The 22,829-nt window shown below is 34.8% G+C and overlaps 1 protein-coding gene and 1 non-coding gene across 2 annotated transcripts in view; one reads left to right on the forward strand and one right to left on the reverse strand.

The window, feature by feature from the left end:
* Positions 1 to 22,829, forward strand: part of LRP1B (LDL receptor related protein 1B) — a 1,985,988-nt gene that overhangs the window by 490,194 nt on the left and 1,472,965 nt on the right. The window lies entirely within an intron of this gene.
* On the reverse strand, positions 18,525 to 18,628 carry LOC130027066 (U6 spliceosomal RNA). Its single transcript, XR_008793004.1, has one exon. It is a non-coding gene; the product is annotated as a U6 spliceosomal RNA (small nuclear RNA).

Here is a 22,829-nt window from a genome sequence, read left to right on the forward strand (position 1 = left end):
GATTGAAGGTAATAATTTCAGCCTTATTTCAAACTGCAGGAAATAGAGACAAGTCCAAAAGCATTTGTACATAAAATGGAATGGGATTATGAGCTTATCCAAGCTGGAAAGAGGTTTTATCTCTGATAATGCTGTAGCATTGAGAAAAATAGAATATATATGTATATATATTTATGCATATATATAATAAGCCTGAAGTGGTTTGTTCTTTTTTATACTAGGTATAAGCAGATCACTTAAACTCAGCAAGTCTTCTAAACTCTCTTTAGTGGTTGGCAATCAGACAGTACCATGGGGGGGTAAGTGTACTTATACATGCTCATACAGATATTTATGCATATATATCTAAATATATTTCTTTCTATCCTTGAGTAAATTTTATCATGAAAAAATATTTATACATAACAACTCAAGAGAAGATTACCAATTACTGCCAAAATAGGAAGAGAAGTCCTGTGGAAAAACAAAAAGAAATTCCAGATAAACACTAGTAGCTATAATTTAAAAATTGTGAAAAGATAAAAGTTATGGAATTTATAAAAATTACAAAATTATGGCAAATAGTAACTTTATTTTTCTTTCTAATAAATGTAGGAAGCTGTCTGAGCATCTAAGATAACCCCAAAGAGTAGTATGAGGTGATAGATTAGTTGTATACTTGGATCTAAACCCTAAATGGGAGTCCTCAATATTGACACACTAAAAGGAATGATGAATAATAATTATAAATTTAAATAAGACATGAGACATATGTAGCCTTAGAATATGGTTTGAAGATATATTTGGTAAGGAGTGAAAATATATATATCATTAAATGTTATAATTTGAACATCAGGGAATTTCAAGTAGAATATGCACCTTTTAAGTGGCTAATAGATATTTACCTGCATTGGTATCTACAATTCTTATGGCGGTGACTGGCTTGAAAAGAGTATTAACTCTCATTTGAGGCAGCATTATACTCTTTTCTGCTTGGCTCCATTACCTTACATATGTCTCTAGGACATTACATATGTCTTTCTTTGTCTTATCTACCTTGCTACTATATTGGGGCAAACAATCCCTGAAATTAAATTTTAGTGTTTAAAGTTATATTTAAAAAACAACCTAGTGCATGTAACATTAACATAAACAGAAGCATCGAATACAGTCCCTTTACCAGATAACTGCTAATGTCTCCAGTCTTGTATATGCAGGTGATAGAACTTTTATGTAAATATGAAGATGTCTGTTAACACATCTTCCTTCAGATATTTTCTTCTTTAATGGTATTTATTATATTTTTATCTACATGAAAGGAAAGAAAAATGTTTCTAACCAGCTACTTGTGTCTAATACAAAAATAGAATTCTCAGAGGAAGCAAATTAACATTTTGGATAAAAAGTAATTTTCCTTTTTTTTTGGCTCATCTTTTTTTTTTAAAGTTATGTTTTAATGAATCACCGTGAGGTACAGTTACAGACTTACAGACTTTTGTGCTTATGTTTCAGTCATACAATGATCGAGTACCCATCCCTACACCTGTGCCCGTTCTCCACCAGTGATATTTCCAGTATCCCTCCCTTCCTCCCCACCCCACCCCCGCCCCACATCTGTGGCATGCTCATTGTCTTTTACTCTCTCTCCTTTAGGGTGTTGTGGTCCGCAATGCAAGTATTGCATGGCCATCATGTTCAGTCTGTAGTATATTTTCAGCACACATCTCCCATCCCGAGTGAGCCCTCCAAATATCCTTTACTTGGTGTTTCCTTCTCTATCTGAGCTGCCTTCAAAAAGTAGTTTTCAGGGCTGGAGTGATAGCACAGTGGGTAGGGCATTTGCCTTGCACACAGCCGACCCAGGTTCAATGCCAAGAATCCTATATGGTCCCCCGAGTACTGCCAGGAGTAATTCCTAAGTGCAGAGCCAGGAGTAACCTCTGAGCATCGCCAGTTCTGACCCCAAAAGAAAAAAAGTAATTTTCAGTTTGTTGTACTGTACTTATACTGTTGCTTGACAGAATTTAGGATAGTGTAACATTCTAGTCTTTTTATATTTTTTAAATTTTTTTCGTAAAGTTGTTCATAATAATTGATTACATTCAATATTTCAACACAAATTTCACTACTATTACACCTTCTCAAAACCATTATTTCAAATTTTTCCACAGCCACTCAAGCCTGCCCCACAGGTAGATACTAGACAATTTATTTTGTATTGCCTGCTATCAAGAGCCTGAGATGTCGTGGGGCCGCAAAGCAGCTGTGCACTCCTAGAATTCTAAAATTTTAAATAATTGGGATCTGGAGACATCTCTGAAGTGAGCTGCTGTATTCCAAGATTCATTTGTGAGTCTCTGGATCATGGCCATTAATGCGCTTAAATGGCACTCAGAGGCAGTTCGTGGGCATGACAGCCAGGACCCCGAAAGGGCAAAGAGATGGGAAGGAGCAACCTGTCCCCAGTTCCTTGAGGTTTGGAGTTTTCAGTCACTTATCTAGAAGACCTGAGTTTTCTAAAACACTGTTTAAATGTTACATAATTAATGGTCAGAAATAGGGTAGAAGATTGCATATGAGATGGTTACTGTACACCACTTATTTGAATAAAGAAAGGTGTTGGATCAATGCAAGATTTCGGAAACACTCCATATTACTGTGGAAATTATAACGCTTTGAAAGGTATAGATTGAACAGTAGCCAAAAATAACAACGAATAATTTGTAAAGTAATCAAAACAAACCCTAACTTTATACAGTCTCCAATGTTATCAAATCTGGATTTATGTCTTTAAAAATGACCCTTGTTTCAGCTCAAATTAATAAGTTTAAATTAATGAAAGGAAAGAAATATAACTGAAGAAATGATGACAGAATTCTATGAACAATAGAATTACTTAACAGAGGCTCTTGAAATATGCTTAATTTAACTTATGATGGTTGATCATACCTATAGAACATAATTCATCCCGTCACAGTGTGATAATCATAATAGGAAATCTTTGTGAAAATTGGATATTTGAATTAAATTGCATTCAAAGCCAAGAATAAAATTTATTTGCTTCACAAGAAAGAATTAATAAGGAAGTAAATGTTCAGTCTTGAGAAATCTACATTATAAAATAGATTATGAATTGTCTTTTAAGGTTGAATTTATGACATTGTTTTATGTAACTTTATATTTCTTATGATCACTTACTACAATGTAATTTCTAGAACGTTGGACACAAACTTTTTGCTTGGTTTGGTTTGGTTTTGGGGTGACTTACGAGTTGTTTTGGTATCATACTGCAGTGTTTAGGGATCATTTCTATCCATGTTTAGGGACTATATGCAATGCCAGGGATCTAACTGGTTTAACCACAGGCAAGAAAAGTAATTTTTCCTGGTACTATATTCTGATCTGTCATCATTTCTTCAGTTATATTTCTTTCCCTTCATTAATTTAGACTTATTAGTTTGAGCTGAAACAAGGGTCATTTTTAAAGACATAAATGTGTGTTAATAACCCGATACAACTTCTATTCTTTTTAGTTAATAAATACATTGTAGTATTGGTGAAAATTTAAAGCACTTCCATTCAGAAATCTATAGAAATGTAAGAAATTATTTTGTACAGTCTCTTTAAAACAGATTATATAAAGGTTACTAAGCTTTTACGTTTATTGTCCCAGAAGTATTTAGAAATGTTGGTTGAGTTAGTATTTTTATTATTATTGCATTTATTTCATTATTTTGATTTCTGGACCATGCCCGACAGTGCTTAGGGGTTACTCCTGATTCTGCTCTTACTCAGAGATCACTCTTGGTTGGCTTGGGATTCATGTGGAATGCCAGCGATAGAAACCATGTTGGCCACTTGCAAGGCAAGAGCTGAGCACTGTAGCACTGTCCTCCCGTTGTTCATTGATTTGCTCAAGTGGGCGCTAGTAACGTCTCCATTGTGAGACTTGTTACTGTTTTTGGCATATCATGTACATCATGGGTAGCTTGACAGGCTTTGTTGTGCCCTACCCATTGTGCTATCGCTCCAGCCCAAGGCAAGAGCTACCTTTCCAATATATTTATATATATAATTTATTTTTCTTATGTATATTATTCTTATATTGGATTATACTGGTGTCTAATCTTCCTTTTATAACCATACCTCATTGTTATTTAAATTGGATAATTAATATTGAACCTATAGTTCTTGCATAGAGCAAGAAACATAGTAGATACTCAAACTGAGATACTCGAAGAGTAAAAATGAAACAGTTATACATTATTTACCTTATACAAACACATATATGTACAAATGTGTTTACACAAGTATTTTGTAGTTCTCAGTTTGTGTAATCTCTTACGTTAGTTTGTCAGTGCAATATGAATGCGTTTGAAATGCCATTTGAAAAGAAAATATTCATATGCAAATGTATATGTTACAAAACTGCACAATGTGGCATACAGTACAATTTGGTAATTTCCTACGATATAACCCTTCTCTACAGAACTGGGTTTACCAAATCAGAGGGATGGTGTGTCAAAGAGAAGGGACAACAAAAGAAAATAGTTCTTTAATCTAGAACAGTAGCCGATGCTGAGATGCGGCTGTTTAATAAATGCCAGTAGCACTATTTTAAGACAGTGAGACAGAAATGGAAGTGTTCATCTCTAATTTTTTATGAAAGGAGTTTTTATTTTTTAATATGATGGGAAATGAAACACTGATACTTCAATTTTTTCCAACATAACAAACCTATGACATAAATGAGCGTTGCTAATATTACAAAAAAAAACCTGGTATTTTATTTTAAGAAAGAGCCAGATGTTGTCTGAACAATATGGTTTGGAACTAGAATAACTCAACAGTGTCCCTGACTTAGCTTTGAAATAGTTTTACCACTTTATTTTTTAAATTTTGCTTTTAAATTTTCCTATACCCTGGAATCAAGAGTAATCTAGGCATTCCTTTTAAATCATTGCATTTCCTCATTTGGTTATTATATGTGATCATGATCTCGCATATAAGTGGTATCATTCTATGTTTATCCTTATTCATCTTGATTTAACCGATCACAGAACTACTTTGTACTTTAGACTCTTCAAACACAAAAAAGTTATTATTAAATATAAATGTAAGCCTTCCTCATTTTCTATGATGAGTCAAATATAAGTAAAATTCTGTGATCAGTGAATGATTCAAAGTTCCATATAAGCGTTTTACACTAAAAGAGACTTATTTATATAACCCATATTTAAATAAACATCTTATTTTCAGAACTATTTTATACTATACATAGTAGTTTAAAATATAGTTGCTACCAGCCAAGGTACTAATAGAAGTCAAAGAACAAATGACTGATAGTTGGCAAGTCATTTCAGTCATGAGCTGCTTTTCCTCTAGCTCTGAAATGGCCACATTGATATATGTAATTTATAAAGAATATTCTATCTTCTAGAAATTATCAAATTTTATATCTAATAAATTCAAGAAGAGTATTTTATATTTATAGAAAGACCAATAAAAATTAATATAAGTAATTTATTTTGGTTCTTATTAAAATATTCATCATCAAAATTGAAAAATAAGTACAAATTTATGCATATTTTACTGTTTAGGAATTTCTATGATCAATGACTTCATGTCACATAATTTACTAATTATGAAACAGTGCTTAAATATTATGAATTTGAATATTCAAAATAATCATCCAAATTTTATGTAAATTGAAAGCTTTCAGTAGAATTCTCTAAATCTCAAATATAAATATGTCTTATATATAAAAGCAAGACATCTTATTATTTTATCAACATGAAATTTTATTGAGAATATAAAAATAATAGATCTCATAAAAACATGTTTTTATTTTATTTCATTTAATATGAAATAAACTGACTATAAAAGTGCTCCAAAATAGTGAGCAAAAGTATCAAATTAAGGTAATGAGTTAAAAGTTATAAACAAGTCAGTTTTACATAATATACTATAAATCAAGACACTTCTTTCTTCCAATGTTTGATGCAAAAGGTTTTAAGCTTGAATTATTAATGTTTCATGATAATTGGGAAATAGAGAATTTCTACTACTAAATCTTATATTACTGTAATATTATTCTAGCTTTTCTCCAACTAGGTTAATTGTTTTTGTAATTTATCAGTGCAGAAACTTGATTGGAGAAAACCTACTAAAATTATCAGCATTAAGTACCTCCCAAACACAATTATCTGACGTCGACTTATATAATATATCACGATCAAATTCTAATACAAGCTACTATAAAGTTTCATATTTCTTCCACATCTCTGAAAAATGGAAATAGAATTTTGATTACATTTTTGTAATGGAAGACAGGATTGAGGTAGTATTTCCTTCCATCCTTAAAAGTTGATGCTGAGATGTATAGAGTTTTGTAAAGAAACAATAAATATGTATCTAAGAAGAGGTCTTCACTTTACTTGAATACTTGACATCCTGTTACTCATTGATTTGTTTGAGTGGGCGCCAGTAACATCTCCATTCATCCCTGTCACGTGCTAGTGTAGCCCAATGACATCTGCTCGCTCCAGGAAATTGAAGAGCCTCAAACAGTTAGTTCAGGGTCTTGATGAAGAAATCTGACCATCTTGTAGGTGGGCGGCCACACGATCTTTTTTTTTTTAATTTTTTAATAGTGAGACATCATGAGGTACAGTTGCAGACTTACACATGTTTGTGCTTGGGTTTCAATTATACAATGATCAACACATCTTTTGACGTCGCTTGGAATCCGGTCAGTAACGACTCTAGTCCAGGGGTTGTCTCCAAATCTCATTACGTGTCCAGCCCATCTGATTTTCAATGCCTTGGCAAACAAAACGTGTCCCTGATTCTTGACCATCAATAGAGGTCGGAACTCTGGATTCCTTCTCTCACTTGAGTGAAGCGTGTTACTCCAAGCATAACTCCTTCGATTCATCTTTGGGAGACCCGAAGTGTTCTCATCCTGTTTTTGTAGGGCCCAGGTCTCTGAGGCATAAGTAAAGTAAAGTAAAGTAAAGGCCCTCCCGTTGATCATCGATTTGCTCGAGCGGGCCCAGTAACGTCTCCATTGGAGACTTTGTTGTTACTGTCTCTGGCATATCGAATATGTCACGGGGAGCTTGCCAGGCTCTGCCGTGCGGGCGAGATACTCTCGGTAGTTTGCCGGGCTCTCTGAGAGGGGTGGAGGAATCAAACTCGGGTCGGCCATGTTGGCTGCGTGCAAGGCAAACGCCCTACCGCTGTGCTATCGTAATGCAGGAAGAACAGTGGAATCTAAGAGATGTGCCTGAAGCTGGAGGTTCTTCATCCTCTTAGTTATTTCTTAGACATTCTTGAAGGCATTCCAAGCTACTCTCTTCCTCTTGCACAACTCAGGTGCCATGTCATTTGTCATGTTGACTTCTCGATCTAGGTACACATAACTATTGCGTTTGGAGATGGTCATTCCGTTGAGAGTGAATGGAATGTCAAGAATGAGATTGTTTCTCATAAACATTATCTTTGTAAGATTCAGCTGTAGTCCGACCTTTCCACACTCATGGTCAAATTTGGCCAGTATTTGTGCCACTTGGCTAATTTTGGTGTTACTAGAATGATGTCATCTGCAAAGTGGAGGTGGTGTAGTTTCTCACTGTCTGTCTTTACTCCCATCCCTTCCCATTCCAGTCGTCACATGACGTTCTTGAGGGTGGCACTGAAGAGTTTTGGTGAAATGGTATCACCCTGCTGAACCCCTCTCTTGACGTCAATGATCACCTCCCTGTAGAATGGTGAGATCCTGATAGTGAATCTGTAATCCAGCTCACGTAGGATCCTGATGTATTGAGTTTGAACGCCCTGTTTGGCTAGGGCTTCAATGACCGCTTCAGTCTCAACAGAATCAAAGGCTTTCTTTAAATCAATGAATGTTAGACAGAGCAGCATCATGAAGTCCAGAGAAACCTCTACGAGCTTGGTTACCATGGGGATATGGTCTATCGTGCTGAATCCTTTTCGGAACCTGGCTTTTTCGCATGGTTGTCCGTCATCTAGTGTTCTGCCAATCCTATTCAGGATGACTCAAGTGAACAGCTTGTAGACGATGGAAAAAAGGTAGATGGGGTGATAGTTGCCAAATGTCATGGATGTCTCCCTTCTGGTACAGTAGTACAGTCCTGCTGGTTTTCCATTGGGATGGAACCTTGCATTCAGACAGGTAGCATGTGAAGAACCGAGCCAGTGTATTGATGAATATTGATGGCAGATTCTTCAGTTGTTCGGATCTGACTGCCCTCTGACGTCCTGATGGATCTATCACGTCTTCCAGAAGGGCAATGGTGAAGATTATCTACTCGGATTTCTTTGATATCCATGTCCACCTGCCCACATACCAAATTCCGCAGGATGTCATTCATATTTGTTCCCAATGTTCTCCCTTCCTGAAATTCAACGCACCATTTTGTCTGTAAAGAAGCGAACAGCACCCGGTCCAGACAAGAAGAGGTCTTATACTTCTCAATTTCCAGGAGTCCTTTAAGATCGCCCACATTTGGTGCCATTGCTAAAATAAAAATATCTTCTCCAGAGTGCTAGATGCAAATGGAAGTTATGCTCTATTCTTCGCTTGAATAGAAACACACTGAGATGGAAGGAACAAGCAGATGAGCAGGGGATGCACATGTGACAGACGGAGAGACTTACTTCCAAAATTGGTAGATTCTTCCTCCAACTCCCAAGTCTGTTCAGAAGGCTTAGGAGCACACCTGCTCCTGCTGTCTTTTCAGTGAATCTATCCTTCAGCTTACAGAAGTTCATGTGGGGTTTTGGTTACTTCTCAATTAGAAGAGAACTCACTTAGGTCACATTCATCAAGGCACCTGTCTTTGGAATTTACACATTTAGACTGCCCCTATTTTATTTATTTTTTATTTTTTAATTTTTTGCCCCTATTTTAAACTTCCATAAAATGATTCACATAAAGTCTGTTTTATATATACTATTACAAACACATAATCAATTGGAGAGTCTTCATATATTAAAATACTTATGCTTATCTATTATTGTTTGTACAATTTAAGATCTTATTCCAACTTACCAATTCCTGTCTAAGATTGAATTAAATAATCACAGAATTTTTCATGCAAATTACAGGTGTTTGGACAGTTCCAATTTTTATGATTATTTAAATTTCTTTCCAAGGGGATTTAAGCTTAGTTCTTTTCTACCAAGCTGTGGATACTTGTGTGAAACAGTCACAAGTATTCAACATCCCCAAACAACTATATAACAGTTGCAAATTTGAATACATGTTCCTTTAATAAGGGCAACAAAGTTCCTTTTGAGAAAGGTTTAAAGAAAGCAGATTTACAGAGTATTATATGTCACAACTGTGTAAATTTCCAGCTGGGATTTTATACTTAGTATTCAGTTCATTCTGGGTCTTCATTAATCAGTTGATTAGTTGATTCACCTGAGCCTCCATCAAAATTATCAACAGCCTCAGTGTTTATCATTTAAGTTTGATTCATTGACACAGAATTATGATCTCTAATGCCCTGAAAATTTCCTGGCATGGGGGAGGGGGCAAAAAGAAAGATGAAAAAAAAATAAAACAAACAAACAATCAAAAAGAAAGATGGAACAGCCAATAGGGATCTTGCCTTGCGAGTAGCTAACCCTGCTTCAATTCCAGCCACCCTATAATATGATCCCCTGAAACTTCCAGGACTGATCCCTGAATATAGATGCAGGAGTAAGCCCTGAGTACCACTGGGTGTGCCCGGCCCTACTCCCTGCCCAACCCTCCCCCGAAAAAGAAAAGCCCACAGCTTAAAAAAAAAAGGCAAAAGAAAAACAATGACAGAAAAAAAGATAAGGAGGGTCCCTGAATAGATTGAATTTTATTTAAATTTGTAGTGTAAACTCAGAAGCCCATTCTTTGTGAATATTCTAGAATATGTATCAGAGCTTCCAGAATCAAACTTGGAACTGATATATCTGAATCATTAGATATTATTTGACATACAGTCAGAGTTCTCTCTTCTGGCCCAGATGCTAAGAACACTCTGCCAGTTAAACGAGCCGAACTTGTTTTAGAATCTTGCTGCTTTCATTTCTGTGACATGTACTGATGCAATATCTCTGACCTGAGTTTATATTTGGACCATTATAAATTGTGAATTTGGTTCAGTCTCTCATCCCATTGGAAGGCTTTATCATGAACTCTACACATGATAATCTTACTGCATAGCTGCTAATAAATCCTCTAAATTGTAGCACTGAGAAAAATGTCACAGCTCTGAAATATCAGCAGCCCTGTCCTCACCAAGCTGTGGATTCAGTTGGTGGAATTTAAGTCTCAGAACAGAAACTAATGTTCTGGCTTGGTGTGAACTTTCAATAACCTTACAAATTCATAAAACCTTATCTTTACCTGAGGCAGAGCTATAAAGTATCATGTTATAATATTATATATGATCTGAATAATCTTCTAAATTTCCATACATAGATTATTGAAAGCAAAATGAAAATCAGTTCCATTCCCTACAACCAAATTTATTTAATTCTGCCCAACTACACCAATGGAATTTTGTGCACAATATCTTTCACCATATAAAAAGACATAAAAATCTAATTGTCAAGGATTAGTTATGAATAGCAGACAGAGGGTTTTCATTTTTTTGCTTTATATATCTGTTTACAGAGTTAATTGAGGCTGTCACCTTTTATGAAACAATGACAGAATGCTAGATCAGAGAATAAAAGGTTTGAAATCTATCTACCTATGTTTACAAATATAATAAGTATTCTCTGAATTTAAACTGGTAGTCCTAAATTGACACAAAGGTCAAGAATTGAACTTGGTAGGTATTAAGGATTCTTTTATCCTAACATTCTGTGAAAAGAAATAACTTAGCAGAGTTTTATCTTTTTCTATCTTTCCTACCATATATGTCCTGTCTTAATTTGAAATCTACTCATCAGGGTGACTGAACATCAATAGAAATTGTTTGTCAGTGTCACTAATAAGGTATTGGGGAAACAAATGTGCTGATATGTTTATTCATAGTCGTTTTTATTTCTATTTTTCCAATCACATACAGCACTATTTGAATAAATACATCAAAACAAAGCATAAGATAACTAATTTCATTGTTTTAATCTCCTACAAAAAATATCAGGCTTTATGTATATAGTTTTCTAAGAAATAGTACAAATATTTTTTCCCACAGAAGCAAATGCTCCTCTTAATAGTTTTCTTAAGCAGATATCTTCATTGAGAACACATAAAAGAAAAATTCACAAGGATATCCTTACTTAATAACTTTATAATGAAACTCTCATGATGAATAGACCTTAAAGTAAGTAGGTAGAAATATTTCTCCTTGATTCATATTTATTAAAATTGTCACAAGTTGTATTATGATCTAATATACATTAATTCGATAGTTGATGAAATAGAACTCAGTCTGAAATAAGAATATTAAAAAAATTATACTACCTATTACTAAAAATAAATATATAAATATTCATATGTGTAAGAAAAAAGATCAGAGGTATACTTGAGCTTAGGACGTGTAAATTCATTTCATTGGCCAAAGATCGTCTCTGTGCTTAAAGGTAAATTGTTTATTTTAATATGACATTTTATTCCAATTTTTAGTGGTTTACCTACTAGAAGATATTGTATAGGCCTATAGTGAAAATAATCCTCAAACTGGAGGGCATGCTTTTCATGTGTAAGCATGAGGCCCTTGTTCAATTCCTGGAACCTTATGTACCTCTTATGTATAGCCAGGGAAGTTCAGAGCCCTGAACTCTGCCTAGTATGACACAAAACATACAAAGAAAATTATCTGGTTATGTCTTTCAATTATATTAAAACTATCATTTTGAATAAATGAAAATCTGGAACATCATTTCTTGACTTCAACACCATATTTCTAGAAACCTCCACAAGATGAGAATGACATGGAGGAAGAAGAAAATGCTCAGGCTGTATTGCAAAACATGAAAATAAAATTAAGTTCCAATAAACTTCTGGATTGTGCATCATTGGAAAGAAGCAACAGGAACAGATTAAGCAATGACAGACCAGAGGCTTTTGTGAACTTTAACCCATATGTTATTGTTTAAAATTTAATGGCATACACTATAACCTCATCACTGCAACCACTGTTGACAGACCTCCAAAAAAAACTTCCTTTGAATTTCTGCCCTGAATTTGTGACATTTTGGACTGGATCTAGTTTGTGACTGAATGTAACATGTATTTAAGTAAATAATCACTTATGCTATTTTAGCTAATGAAGAAAAATCTGAGTGATAGATTAAACTTTCATTTTATATTAATAATAAATTTATTATCATTTATGTAATATTTTAAAGTTTTTGTACAAAAATTTGTCCACTGTTTATCTACTAAACTCTTACTAGATTTATTATATCTGGAAATTCACATATGATTTTAGATACTTTATTTTTTAATTTTACTTCAATACATTTGTGTATAAAAATTGAGGGAGTAATATGTTAGCTTTGATAATGTAATTAGAGTGAACATACTACAGAGAAAATAGAGTACTTTGATGAAATGTTAAGTTTTCTAAAAAAATTAAGGAACTCTTGTTTTGTTCTGTTTTTTGTTTGTTTTTTTTTTTATTACACTCAGTTCTGGTCAGAATTTATTCCTTGCTCTGTGCTCAAGTGTCATTCCTAATGTGGCTCAGATGAAACATATGGAGTGTTAGGAATTGAACCTGGACCAGCCTTGTACAAGGCAGCACCTTGATCTACCTCTCTGGTCCAAAACTGTTTTTTTTAAAGAAATGTTTTATGAATAGTGTATCACAAGCCTTTATTATCCCATTAATTTTTCTCTTCTTCATAGCAAGTAACATGAAAATAAATATTTACTTATATATTCAATGAAAATTGAAAGCACCAGCACTTTTAAAATGTAAAAAATAAGAATGCCAGATGTATCCATCTGTATAAATAGAATTTGGGTGAAAAAAATAATGTTTTCATTGATAAATATACTCTTACATTGCAAATTAAAATAGAAATGAGGGATTAGAGGGAAAGTTGAACAAATGTACAAGGGAGCTTATATTATATGAATTGGTTTGGGAATGGTCTGTTATAAAATGCCTCACTAGATGGTTTTCTTCATCTCAATATGATCTCTAGGACTTTATTAGGTTCTCTGAAAATGCTTTAACATCAAATAAAATTTGAGTATTAGTTTTTTATTAATTTCAAACTAAGTTGAATTTAAAAAAAACTTTGCAATAAAGATGTGTGTTTTTTGCTCTCTTGTCACTTCACACCAATCCTTCTTATACATGACAACCACAGTAATGATTGAAAACCACATGTCACGTGTACAATCTTTATAGTAGATTACCTAAAAGTCTTTTCAAAACCCTACCTTTAGCTCGGAGGATAAAATACAAAAACTAATATGACTGAATCAACTTTTTTTCTTCAGCTCATCTATTTTTCTGAATTTTATCATACCTAATGAAAGCCTGGACCTTTAACTGCCTTTGTAGATTTGTCACCTGCAGTCTTCTACTTTTGTTTATGGTCCTACTCGACAATCTTCTGAAGTTGCCAAACTCACCAAGAAACAGCTAAACCATATGAATTTCCTCTGTGTTTTAGATTGATTACAGGACCTTATAGTGGAGTGACTTCTAATAATTATGAGAAAAGGGAAGTATCTAGCTGAGAATACAAGTGAAAATGATTCTTACTGTTGTAATTAACCTAATAGCTTATCTTGTGTGTTAACTTTATTCTTTTGACTCATTCACTTTAAGCCAAAATTCTGTCTTTAAAAAAATGAATTGGATATATTATTCTGTTGTCTTATCAATTACTTTGGCATTGTTAATTGTAGATAGTTTTCTATCTCAATTTAGTAGTCTGGTCCTCTATTTGCCAAATCCAGCACCAAGCAACTTGGAATCTTAATCTAATCTTCTATTCCCCAAAGTCAATTTTGTGTCTGGTACATATAGTGCTTCTCTAGTTTCAATTTGCATCATAAATTAATTAATGAATTTTAAAGATACTGATTGCTAAGAGCCAGAGACAGTACAGTGGGCAAGCCTCAAGCCTTGCAGTGCAGCAGGTTCAGGTTCAATTGCTGACCATATATGGTCACCTGATCCCCTCCAGGAGCGATCGCTCAGTACAGAATAAGCCCTACACACCCCTGAGTATTTTCCAGCACCACCTCACAGTCCCCAAAATACCAGGGCTGAAGTCCCTCTCCAGAATCTCTAATTCCTTTTGGTCTATGCTAATGCCTCAAGATGTGCATTTCTCACTTGTTTCTGAGTAGGGAATTATATTTTGATCACCACTGTGGTCTAAAAAAATATCTAAAACTAAGAAGTATAATGTGAAATTCTTTCATTTCTATAAAATTCCCTCATGTATTAAAACTACCTTTCTTCACAACACTTAATTTCTTTTTTTTTAAGTTTTATTAGTGAAACACCATGAGGTACAGTTGCAGATTTACACATTTTTTGTGCTTGGGTTTCAGTTATACAATGATCGAGTACCCATCCCTCCACCAGTGCCCATTCTCTACAACCACTAATCCCAGTATCCCTCCCACCCCCCATCCCCCATCTCACCCTACCTCTGCGGCAGGGCACTCCCTTTTGTTCTCTCTCTCCTTTTGGGTGCTGCGGTTTGCAAAAGAGGAATTGAGTGGCAGTCGTGTTCAGTCTATAATTTACTTTCAGCATGCATTTACCATCCTGCGTGGATCTTCCCAACACCATTTATTTGGTGCTCCCTTCTCTATCTGAGCTGCCTTTACCCCTACAGTGTGCGGCTGGCCTCCAAGCCATGGGGTAAACCTCCTGGTATTTATCTTGGCTATTCATGGGTGTTAGTCTCCTATTTTGTTACTTTATGATCCCCAGATACAACACTTATTTTTTTTTTCTTTTTGGGTCACACCCGTCAATACACAGGGATCATTCCTGGCTCTGCACTCAGTAATTATCCCTGGCGGTGCTCAGGGGACCATATGGGATGCTGGGAATTGAACCCGGGTTGGCCGTGCGCAAGGCAAACGCCCTACCCGCTGTGCTATCACTCCAGCCCCAACACTTAAATTTTTGATACCTAAATTAAATTTAAAAATATATGTCTGCAATTGCCTATAACATCTTTTGTATGCAAGTCTTTGTGATGCATATAAATCAATGCTTGTGTTTTGACCATTTGATTTATTTTGGTCTTGAGGCCATACCAAGCAGTGCTCTAAACTTACTTATATCACTGTTCTCAGGGATCATTACTTTGTCAGCACCAAAGTTTCTACCATTTTAAAACTTATAACCCATTAAATTAAATTTAAACCTGAACCGGCCTTCCTGTTTTACAATTTTTTTAGGTACAATGGTTTACAAATACTGTTAAGTTTGAATGAGTCCATCAAAACTGTCTTCTTACTACTGATGTCCAGATGATCACATCATCCTCTAGGATTTTTCTTTTTGTGTCACACCCAGTAATGCTCAGGGTTTCCTGGCTCTTCACTCAGGAATTACTCCTGGCGGTGCTTAGAGAACCATATGGATTGCTGGGAATCGAACCCAGGTTGACTGTGTGCAAATGCCCTACTGCTGTGCTATTGCTCCAGCCCCATCATACGATTTTTTATTGACAAACATATTATGATAATCTATCATACTTAGATTAGAAAATATATAAAGGAAGAAATAACAATTTTCATGTTTTCATATCTTTGAACCATATTGTGTGGAATGCAAAAAGTATATTAATCTCCTTTTCCAGGAAAGGAGAAAGAATTAAGGAAAGGATTCTTAAAGACATGGTACTTGTACTATACCTTAAAAATATTCTCTGCTGGTAGAAGAATGGAGAGAAGAAACTATTACAAATAATGCTATGTAGCTAATAAGACAAGTATTCACACATATATGTATAATATAAATTAAAATATGGAATACATACACGTTTATGGGATATATCTATGTATATTTGTGTGTATATGTATAATAAAATACCTTGAGATACTTCAAATTATTGGACCCATGAAATATCTAAGATTTGTTAGTTGTGGGATTCAGTCAAAAACTCAGACTTTTTCATTGCAAATCTTGTTGCTTTATACTGTCCCAAGTTGGAAGTTTGTGCTCAGCAGAAAATTCAAGATGGTCTTGTTTAAATTAGAATTTGCTAGCTGCACAGGTTTTTCCTGAATTGCATGATTAGCCTCACTATAAAATCTTTCAAGTGAAAGATGAAATAAGAGGTCTCCCAGGATTGTTTGCCAGAATGCTACACATCTTGAGATTTAAGTACTGTGTCATTTATTAATTTAACTTCCTTAACATTTTTACTTATGTATAAGAAAAAATGATGTTTTTGTGACTTAAACTTATTATCATTTGAGCTCTTCTTTGCATATTTCTACCAGTAACCTGGTATTCAATTAATATTTGATTTTTTTATAATTCTATTGGAAAAATTTAAACTATTTTCCCATGTAAACACATTACCTTACTAAAAAAATGATTATTAAATATTACAATTAAATTATGTCATTTTACCATACAAACATATGCTATTTTTAAGTTATTTTCTTTTAACACTCTATACTTTTTATAGAGTAATATAATAACTATGAGCCATAGACTTATTAAAAAATTGTGGGAGGGGTAGTGGATCTGTATCACATCTGGCTTTGCTCAGGGCTGTGCTTCTAGTTCTGTACTCATGGAATTTCTCCTAGTGATGCTTGAGGAAAAAAATCTGAAATATGCAAAGGCAAGGGCCTCAAAACCCTATACTAGTTTTACGCTGCATAGACTTCTTTTTAGCAGAGTAAAAAATGAAATTAAAACACTATTAAAAAAGTATTTTAAGTATTTTAGAAGAGATACGTTTAAATTATAATTTTATGCAATATTAATGAAAACAATCAAGCACCCCTACTCTCAAGTTTAATAATCAAGCTTTGTGGAAATAATCTAAAGATTCAAAACAAATTCACTGTTACTCTTGCGCACAGAAGATAAGACTAGACTGTGGAAGCAAATTAATCACTCGAATAATTTACTTAGAACTGAAACTGTGCCTTTATCCTGGAGAGGCTTACTGCCCTTATCTTGTAGTCTTACCATAAAGAATACCTGAGTTCTGGTACAGGACAAAAAAGGGACTGGGAGGTTTCTTGAACTTAAAACAAAACAAAACAAAATACACCTTGCAACACTTGAGCCACAATTTGAGTGAAATGCAATTTATGGTTTCATTCTACCTATAAATAAAGGAATGCAGAAACAGAAAATGATGTACTCAAAAGACTCCCACAGATTACATGTTAAGTTGACAATGACATAAAATTGATAGTCTTCTCAAGTACACCCCTCTTTTTATCTTTTACTTGAATCCTTCTTTACCACACAGTTGTCTTTTCTATTAATTGATATCTTTGTTTTGCTTTGTTTGGGGGTCACACCCAGTTGTGCTCAAGGCTTACTTGAGCTAAGAGATCACACCTGGTGGGGTTGGAAGACCATGTGTGGTGCTAGGGGTTGACCCCAAGTGGACCACAAACAAGGCAGGCCCCTTATCTTTGTACTAATGCTCCACTTCTGCTAGGTACCAGAAAGCCAGACCTAGAGCCAGACTGCATCCATGACAGCCCATAGCTAACATTAGGTTTTGACTAGCCCTAAGTTTCTGTTTCACGGAAACAGAACTTGCAATTTCTCATAAACTACAGGTTGAGTAACTTGCCTAAAGAAACTGCTAGATCATCAGACTGGACATGAGGGGTCACTATGTTCGTTTTTTTTTTTTTAAACATCCAGAACCTAACTATTATCAAATGTTGACTAATCGCTGACAACTGTTGCTTGATCACTGTTATCATAGTGCTTGCTCAATCTTGGAACCTACATATACCGCTTGCACTTGGAGGTCGGAGTTACTATCAAGAGACCACTTTGTGGGTGAGATAGTTGATCCCTTGTTAACTGGCATAAAACTCCTTTGCACTTGCATTACTCTCTGTCCGTTAACGCCATGACCCGAAAACCTGGCTACAGCCCTTCCAAACCTAGCTTCACTGAAGAGTTGTCAGCAGTATCAAGGGGGAAAGAGACAGACAGAGGGAGAGAAAGAGAGAGGGAGACAGAGAGAGAAAGAAGAGAGAGAGGAGAGACAGAGACAGAGAGAAGAGGATAGAAAGAGAAAGGACTGAAAATAGGAGGAAAATGAAAAGAAAAAGTAGCAATACAAAAATTAAAATGCTCGTTGCCTTTCTTTTCTGAATACCCACTATGACTGTCCAGCAAAGCAAATTCATATCACTGGTTTGATTCTAGTTTTGCACGAACATTTTACCTAGTATTTAATGGCTTTAAATTTTTGGTGGGGAGACTCTCTTTCACCTCAGGAGTAAATCAATCTTTTTGTAACGCCTTCTTTAAATTGTCCTGATTCTGAAGTTTTCTCTGAATTTTAGAGTTGACAAGAAACTATATTTTTACTTTCTTTAAAATATATACGTAACATTCATAAATTTGCATGTCATCCTTGCAAGGGGTCATGCTACTCTTCTGTGTATGGTTCCAATTTTAGTTTATGTGCTGCCAAAAGGCACACTGAACTTTATACTCTTGATTATTTGAATATTTTGTCACTGCTTCAATTGTTCTTAACATTATCATCAGCTCTCTTCATAACTGAATTGTGTAGTTCATGATGTCATGCAACTACTAACTTAAGATTATTTTAAATGACAAGCAAAATACTTGTTGCATAGATGCTTATGAAACTTTAAATGAAATGATTCATAGTTTCACAAAAATCATTATTGATATATCAACACATTTTTTGCATGTAACAGAATTTCAAAGATCATTTTTAGACTTATTTTACTTTTAATTTCTTTAAGATTTAAATATTGTCCATTGTAGAGGATATATATAGTCCAACACTTAAATATTTTATAATAGTAATTTTGTTTTACAAATTGTATTTTCTCATAATAAATCACATGTACCTATACCAATCACTTTTGATTTTTGAATAATATTATTTTCAAAGGAAATATAAAACATGAATTTTTTATATAGTATAACAAAATGAATATAAAAGCTAAAATTCAAATTCTGGAAATATCACTATTTTATACACTGATCAGATGTGAATGGGAAGTAGGAGAAGAAATTCTGTGAATTTCAGTTGACCTTGTTTCAATAATAGTACAAGATGCCAGCACAAATAAATTTTAATATGGGTTGTGAGAAACATGTAGAAAACTAGCAGAATATCTATCTACATATAAATGCATTCTACATATCACTTGATCACTTGATACCCCGTTATTCATCGGTTTACTAGAGCAGGTGCCAGTAACGTCTCCATTCATCCCTGTTGTGTGCTAGTGTAGCCCAATGGCATCTGCTTGTTCTAGGAACATGCAGAGCCTCAAACCAATCATTCAGGGTCTTGACGAAGATGTCTGACCATCTTGTAGGTGGGCATCCATGCAATCTTTTGATGCCCCGTGGAATCTAGTCAGTAATGGCTCTAGTTCAGCAGTCATCTCTAAACTTCATTATGTGTCCAGTCCATCTGATTTTTGATATCTTGGCAAATGAGACAGCGTCCCTGATTCTTGTGCATTGACGGAGATCAGAACTCCGGATTCTATCTCTCATTTGAGTGAAGCGTGATACTCCAAGCATAGCTCTTTCGATTCCTCTTTGAGAGACCCAAATAGCATTTTCATCCTGTTTTCGTAGGTCCAAGGTCTCTGAGGCATATGTTAATGCAGGAAGAACAGTGGAATCAAAGAGATGTGCTCCGAGCTGGCAGTTCTTTGTCATCTTAGTTATTTCTTCAATGCTCTTGAAGGCATTCCAAGCCACTCTCTTCCACCTGCGTAACTCAGGTGCCAGGTCATTCATCATGTTGATTTCTCGACCTAGGTATATAGAACTGTTGCATTCGGAGATGGTGGTTCCACTGAGAGTGAATGGAGCATCAGGAACAAGACTTTTTCTCATGAACATTGTCTTTTTGAGATTCAGTTGTAATCCAACCCTTCCACACTCATGGTCAAAGTTGGTTAGCATTTGTACCGCATGGCTGATGTTTGGCGTTATTAGAACGATGTCATCAGCAAAGAGGAGGTGGTATAGTTGCCAACCATCTAATTTCACTCACATTCCAGTCATCGCATGATGTTCTCGAGGGTGGCACTGAAGAGCTTTGGTGAAATGGTATCAGCCTGCTGAACCCCACTCTTGACATGGATGATTACTTCTTTGTAGAATGGTGAGATCCTGGTAGTGAATCCGTAATAGAACTCACGGAGGATCCTGATGTATTGAGTTTATACGCCCTGATTGGCTAGGGCTTCGATGACCGCTTCAGTCTCAACAGAATCAAAGGCCTTCTTAAAATCGATGAACGTTAGACAGAGCAGCATCTTGAACTCCTAAGAAACCTCAATGAGCTTAGTTATTGTGTGGATATGGTCGATGGTACTGAATCCTTTTCAGCCCCCTTCCACTGGCAATCCACTGCAATTTTGGATTGTCTTCTACTTCTTAAAACTCACCTTGGATCTTACAACTGCAGTATAAACCCATATTGTTAACTTTTAAAAAGGTTAGCTATGTTTACTTGAAAGGTAATTATTATGTCACCAGTTCACACATTCTTCCAGAGCTTGCTTTAATCCTTTGACTATATTAAAGGTCACCTTTTCCCAATAGTTGGGGCCTTCCCTCAGCAGTCAATGTTCTACACTTTTATTATAAGTAGAGATATATCTAAGTGATGATCCCGAGTTCAGAAGCTAATGGATGGATCAGAATATAAGTGGTGTCAAAAACATTTTTCCAGGGGTAACAAGAGCTTGTCTTTTGTTTTTGTGACCAGTTTTATCATTCAGTTGGCAGTCTTCACACTGATTCAAGTCAAGACTGTGGTCTGTATCTTTCTTCAACAATAAGAACAACACATTTGTATGAGTTCTAAATGCCACAAAATAATTAAAATATATTTACAGGATTTACTCCAGCAATTTTAATTTAGTCACCTGGCAAGAAAAGTTAATGTATTAGGGAAAGTTTAATTTTGAATTCGGGAATAAAATTTATGGGGATTTTAGATTTTTCAAAAGCAGGTTGGAAGGAGTCTGTATAGTCATATGTTCATGTTTTTGTACACCTATATATTACATATGGGTTTATATACAAACATATATGTAAACACACATGTATATATGTATATACATATATATACACACATCTAGATATACAGGCTTATGCAGATCATGTTCCTTTCACATTACCATGTCAGTAGGGATTGAATATGTCTAACCTTTTCAGTCTACCATAATTTTTGAAATAGCGTTATGGGTCAGTTACTGTTAAGATTCTCACTTTTCTCACAATGAATTTATAGATCAGAGACTAGTTATCTTCCCAAACTTTGTAATAAGCATATAGTGCTATCAGGAGCAAGGCTGAGTCCTCTATTCAACTGATCATTCCATCACAGCAGAAAATGTTCCTGAAATCACTTGTAAAATAATAATTGAATTAAGTGACTAAAGAATTCCTTTGCTAACTTGACTTCTTTTTCTTAGACAACCCATAAAATAAACCTGGTAACAAGCAACTTTCCTGGTATCTGTAGACTGTGGTGGACAGTTTTGTTGCCTTAATTGTTTCATTGTCTGTTAATCAAAGTAATCTAAAGAGGATAAATCTTCCAGCAGGGCCTTGGCTTAGATCAGTGCTGCAAGTAGAGCACAAATGTGCCAGACTCTAGAAATAGACTATTGCTTTTGCTCAGCAAATTAATAATCTTCAAATATCTACTTATAATTTCCCAGACATTTCAGATCAGCATCCCCCCATTTTGTCACATTCTTTTGTCACATTTCTCATATCTTTTTCAATAAATTGATCCTAAGTTTGTCTTTTAACTGTAAGGTTAACAATGTTCTCATCTTACCCTTTAATTGTATTTGGCGATCACTGCTTCTACTGCATGATTTATTTAACTTCTATTAGACCTGAACCAGAGTTGACTCCATTGAGGTAAAACAGACTTGCTACAAAATGGACCTTGTCATTTTAATCTCTCAAAGGACAGTTTTATTATCTGCTATTTCATTTTGTGGTGAGTGCCACTAAAGCTTATTTTGTGTTCCAAAGGACTTTGCTTGTCCTTCCCTTATAAGGTGAGAGCTGTGATGTTTTGGCTCTCTATTCTCTCTCTGCCCTTTTCTCATGCCAATCCTGATTTTGCATCTAAATTAAATAGGTTAACTAAGGTTGTGTTACTCAAAATATAGGCATCCAAGTTGAAAGTCTTATTATTAGGAATACAGCCATTTTCCTGCATGGTAATTTGTAATTTAGCTAATCATAAAAGTATTCCACTTTCTCACTGTGTTTTACTTTTCTTATGTATTCTTATATTTTGCTTTTATTGTATACACAAACTCATGAGAATGGGGAAATTTGTATAATCCTTTGTAGTTGAAAATCTCTTCTAATCACTTTTACAGGCAAAACTCCTGTAACAACACTTTCAGGTTGGAAAGACTATGCTGCTTCTCTTGCTTTTGAGACTATTAAATAGACTCAGTGAAATGAATTATCTAGGGTCACATAAAAGGCAGAGTGGAAATTCTGTTCTGACTTTAAATCCTTTTTTCTTGCACTGTCAACATATCAGCAAATTATACTGCTTCAAACGTTTTCTGAGATCTGTGTTACTATCAGAGAAATGTCTTTCACTGTCTAAATTCAAAACATTTTTTGAACACTAATCCA

Source organism: Sorex fumeus, unplaced genomic scaffold, assembly GCF_029834395.1.
Source record: "Sorex fumeus unplaced genomic scaffold, SorFum_2.1 ptg000035l, whole genome shotgun sequence".
In the NCBI taxonomy this organism is placed as follows: domain Eukaryota; kingdom Metazoa; phylum Chordata; class Mammalia; order Eulipotyphla; family Soricidae; genus Sorex; species Sorex fumeus.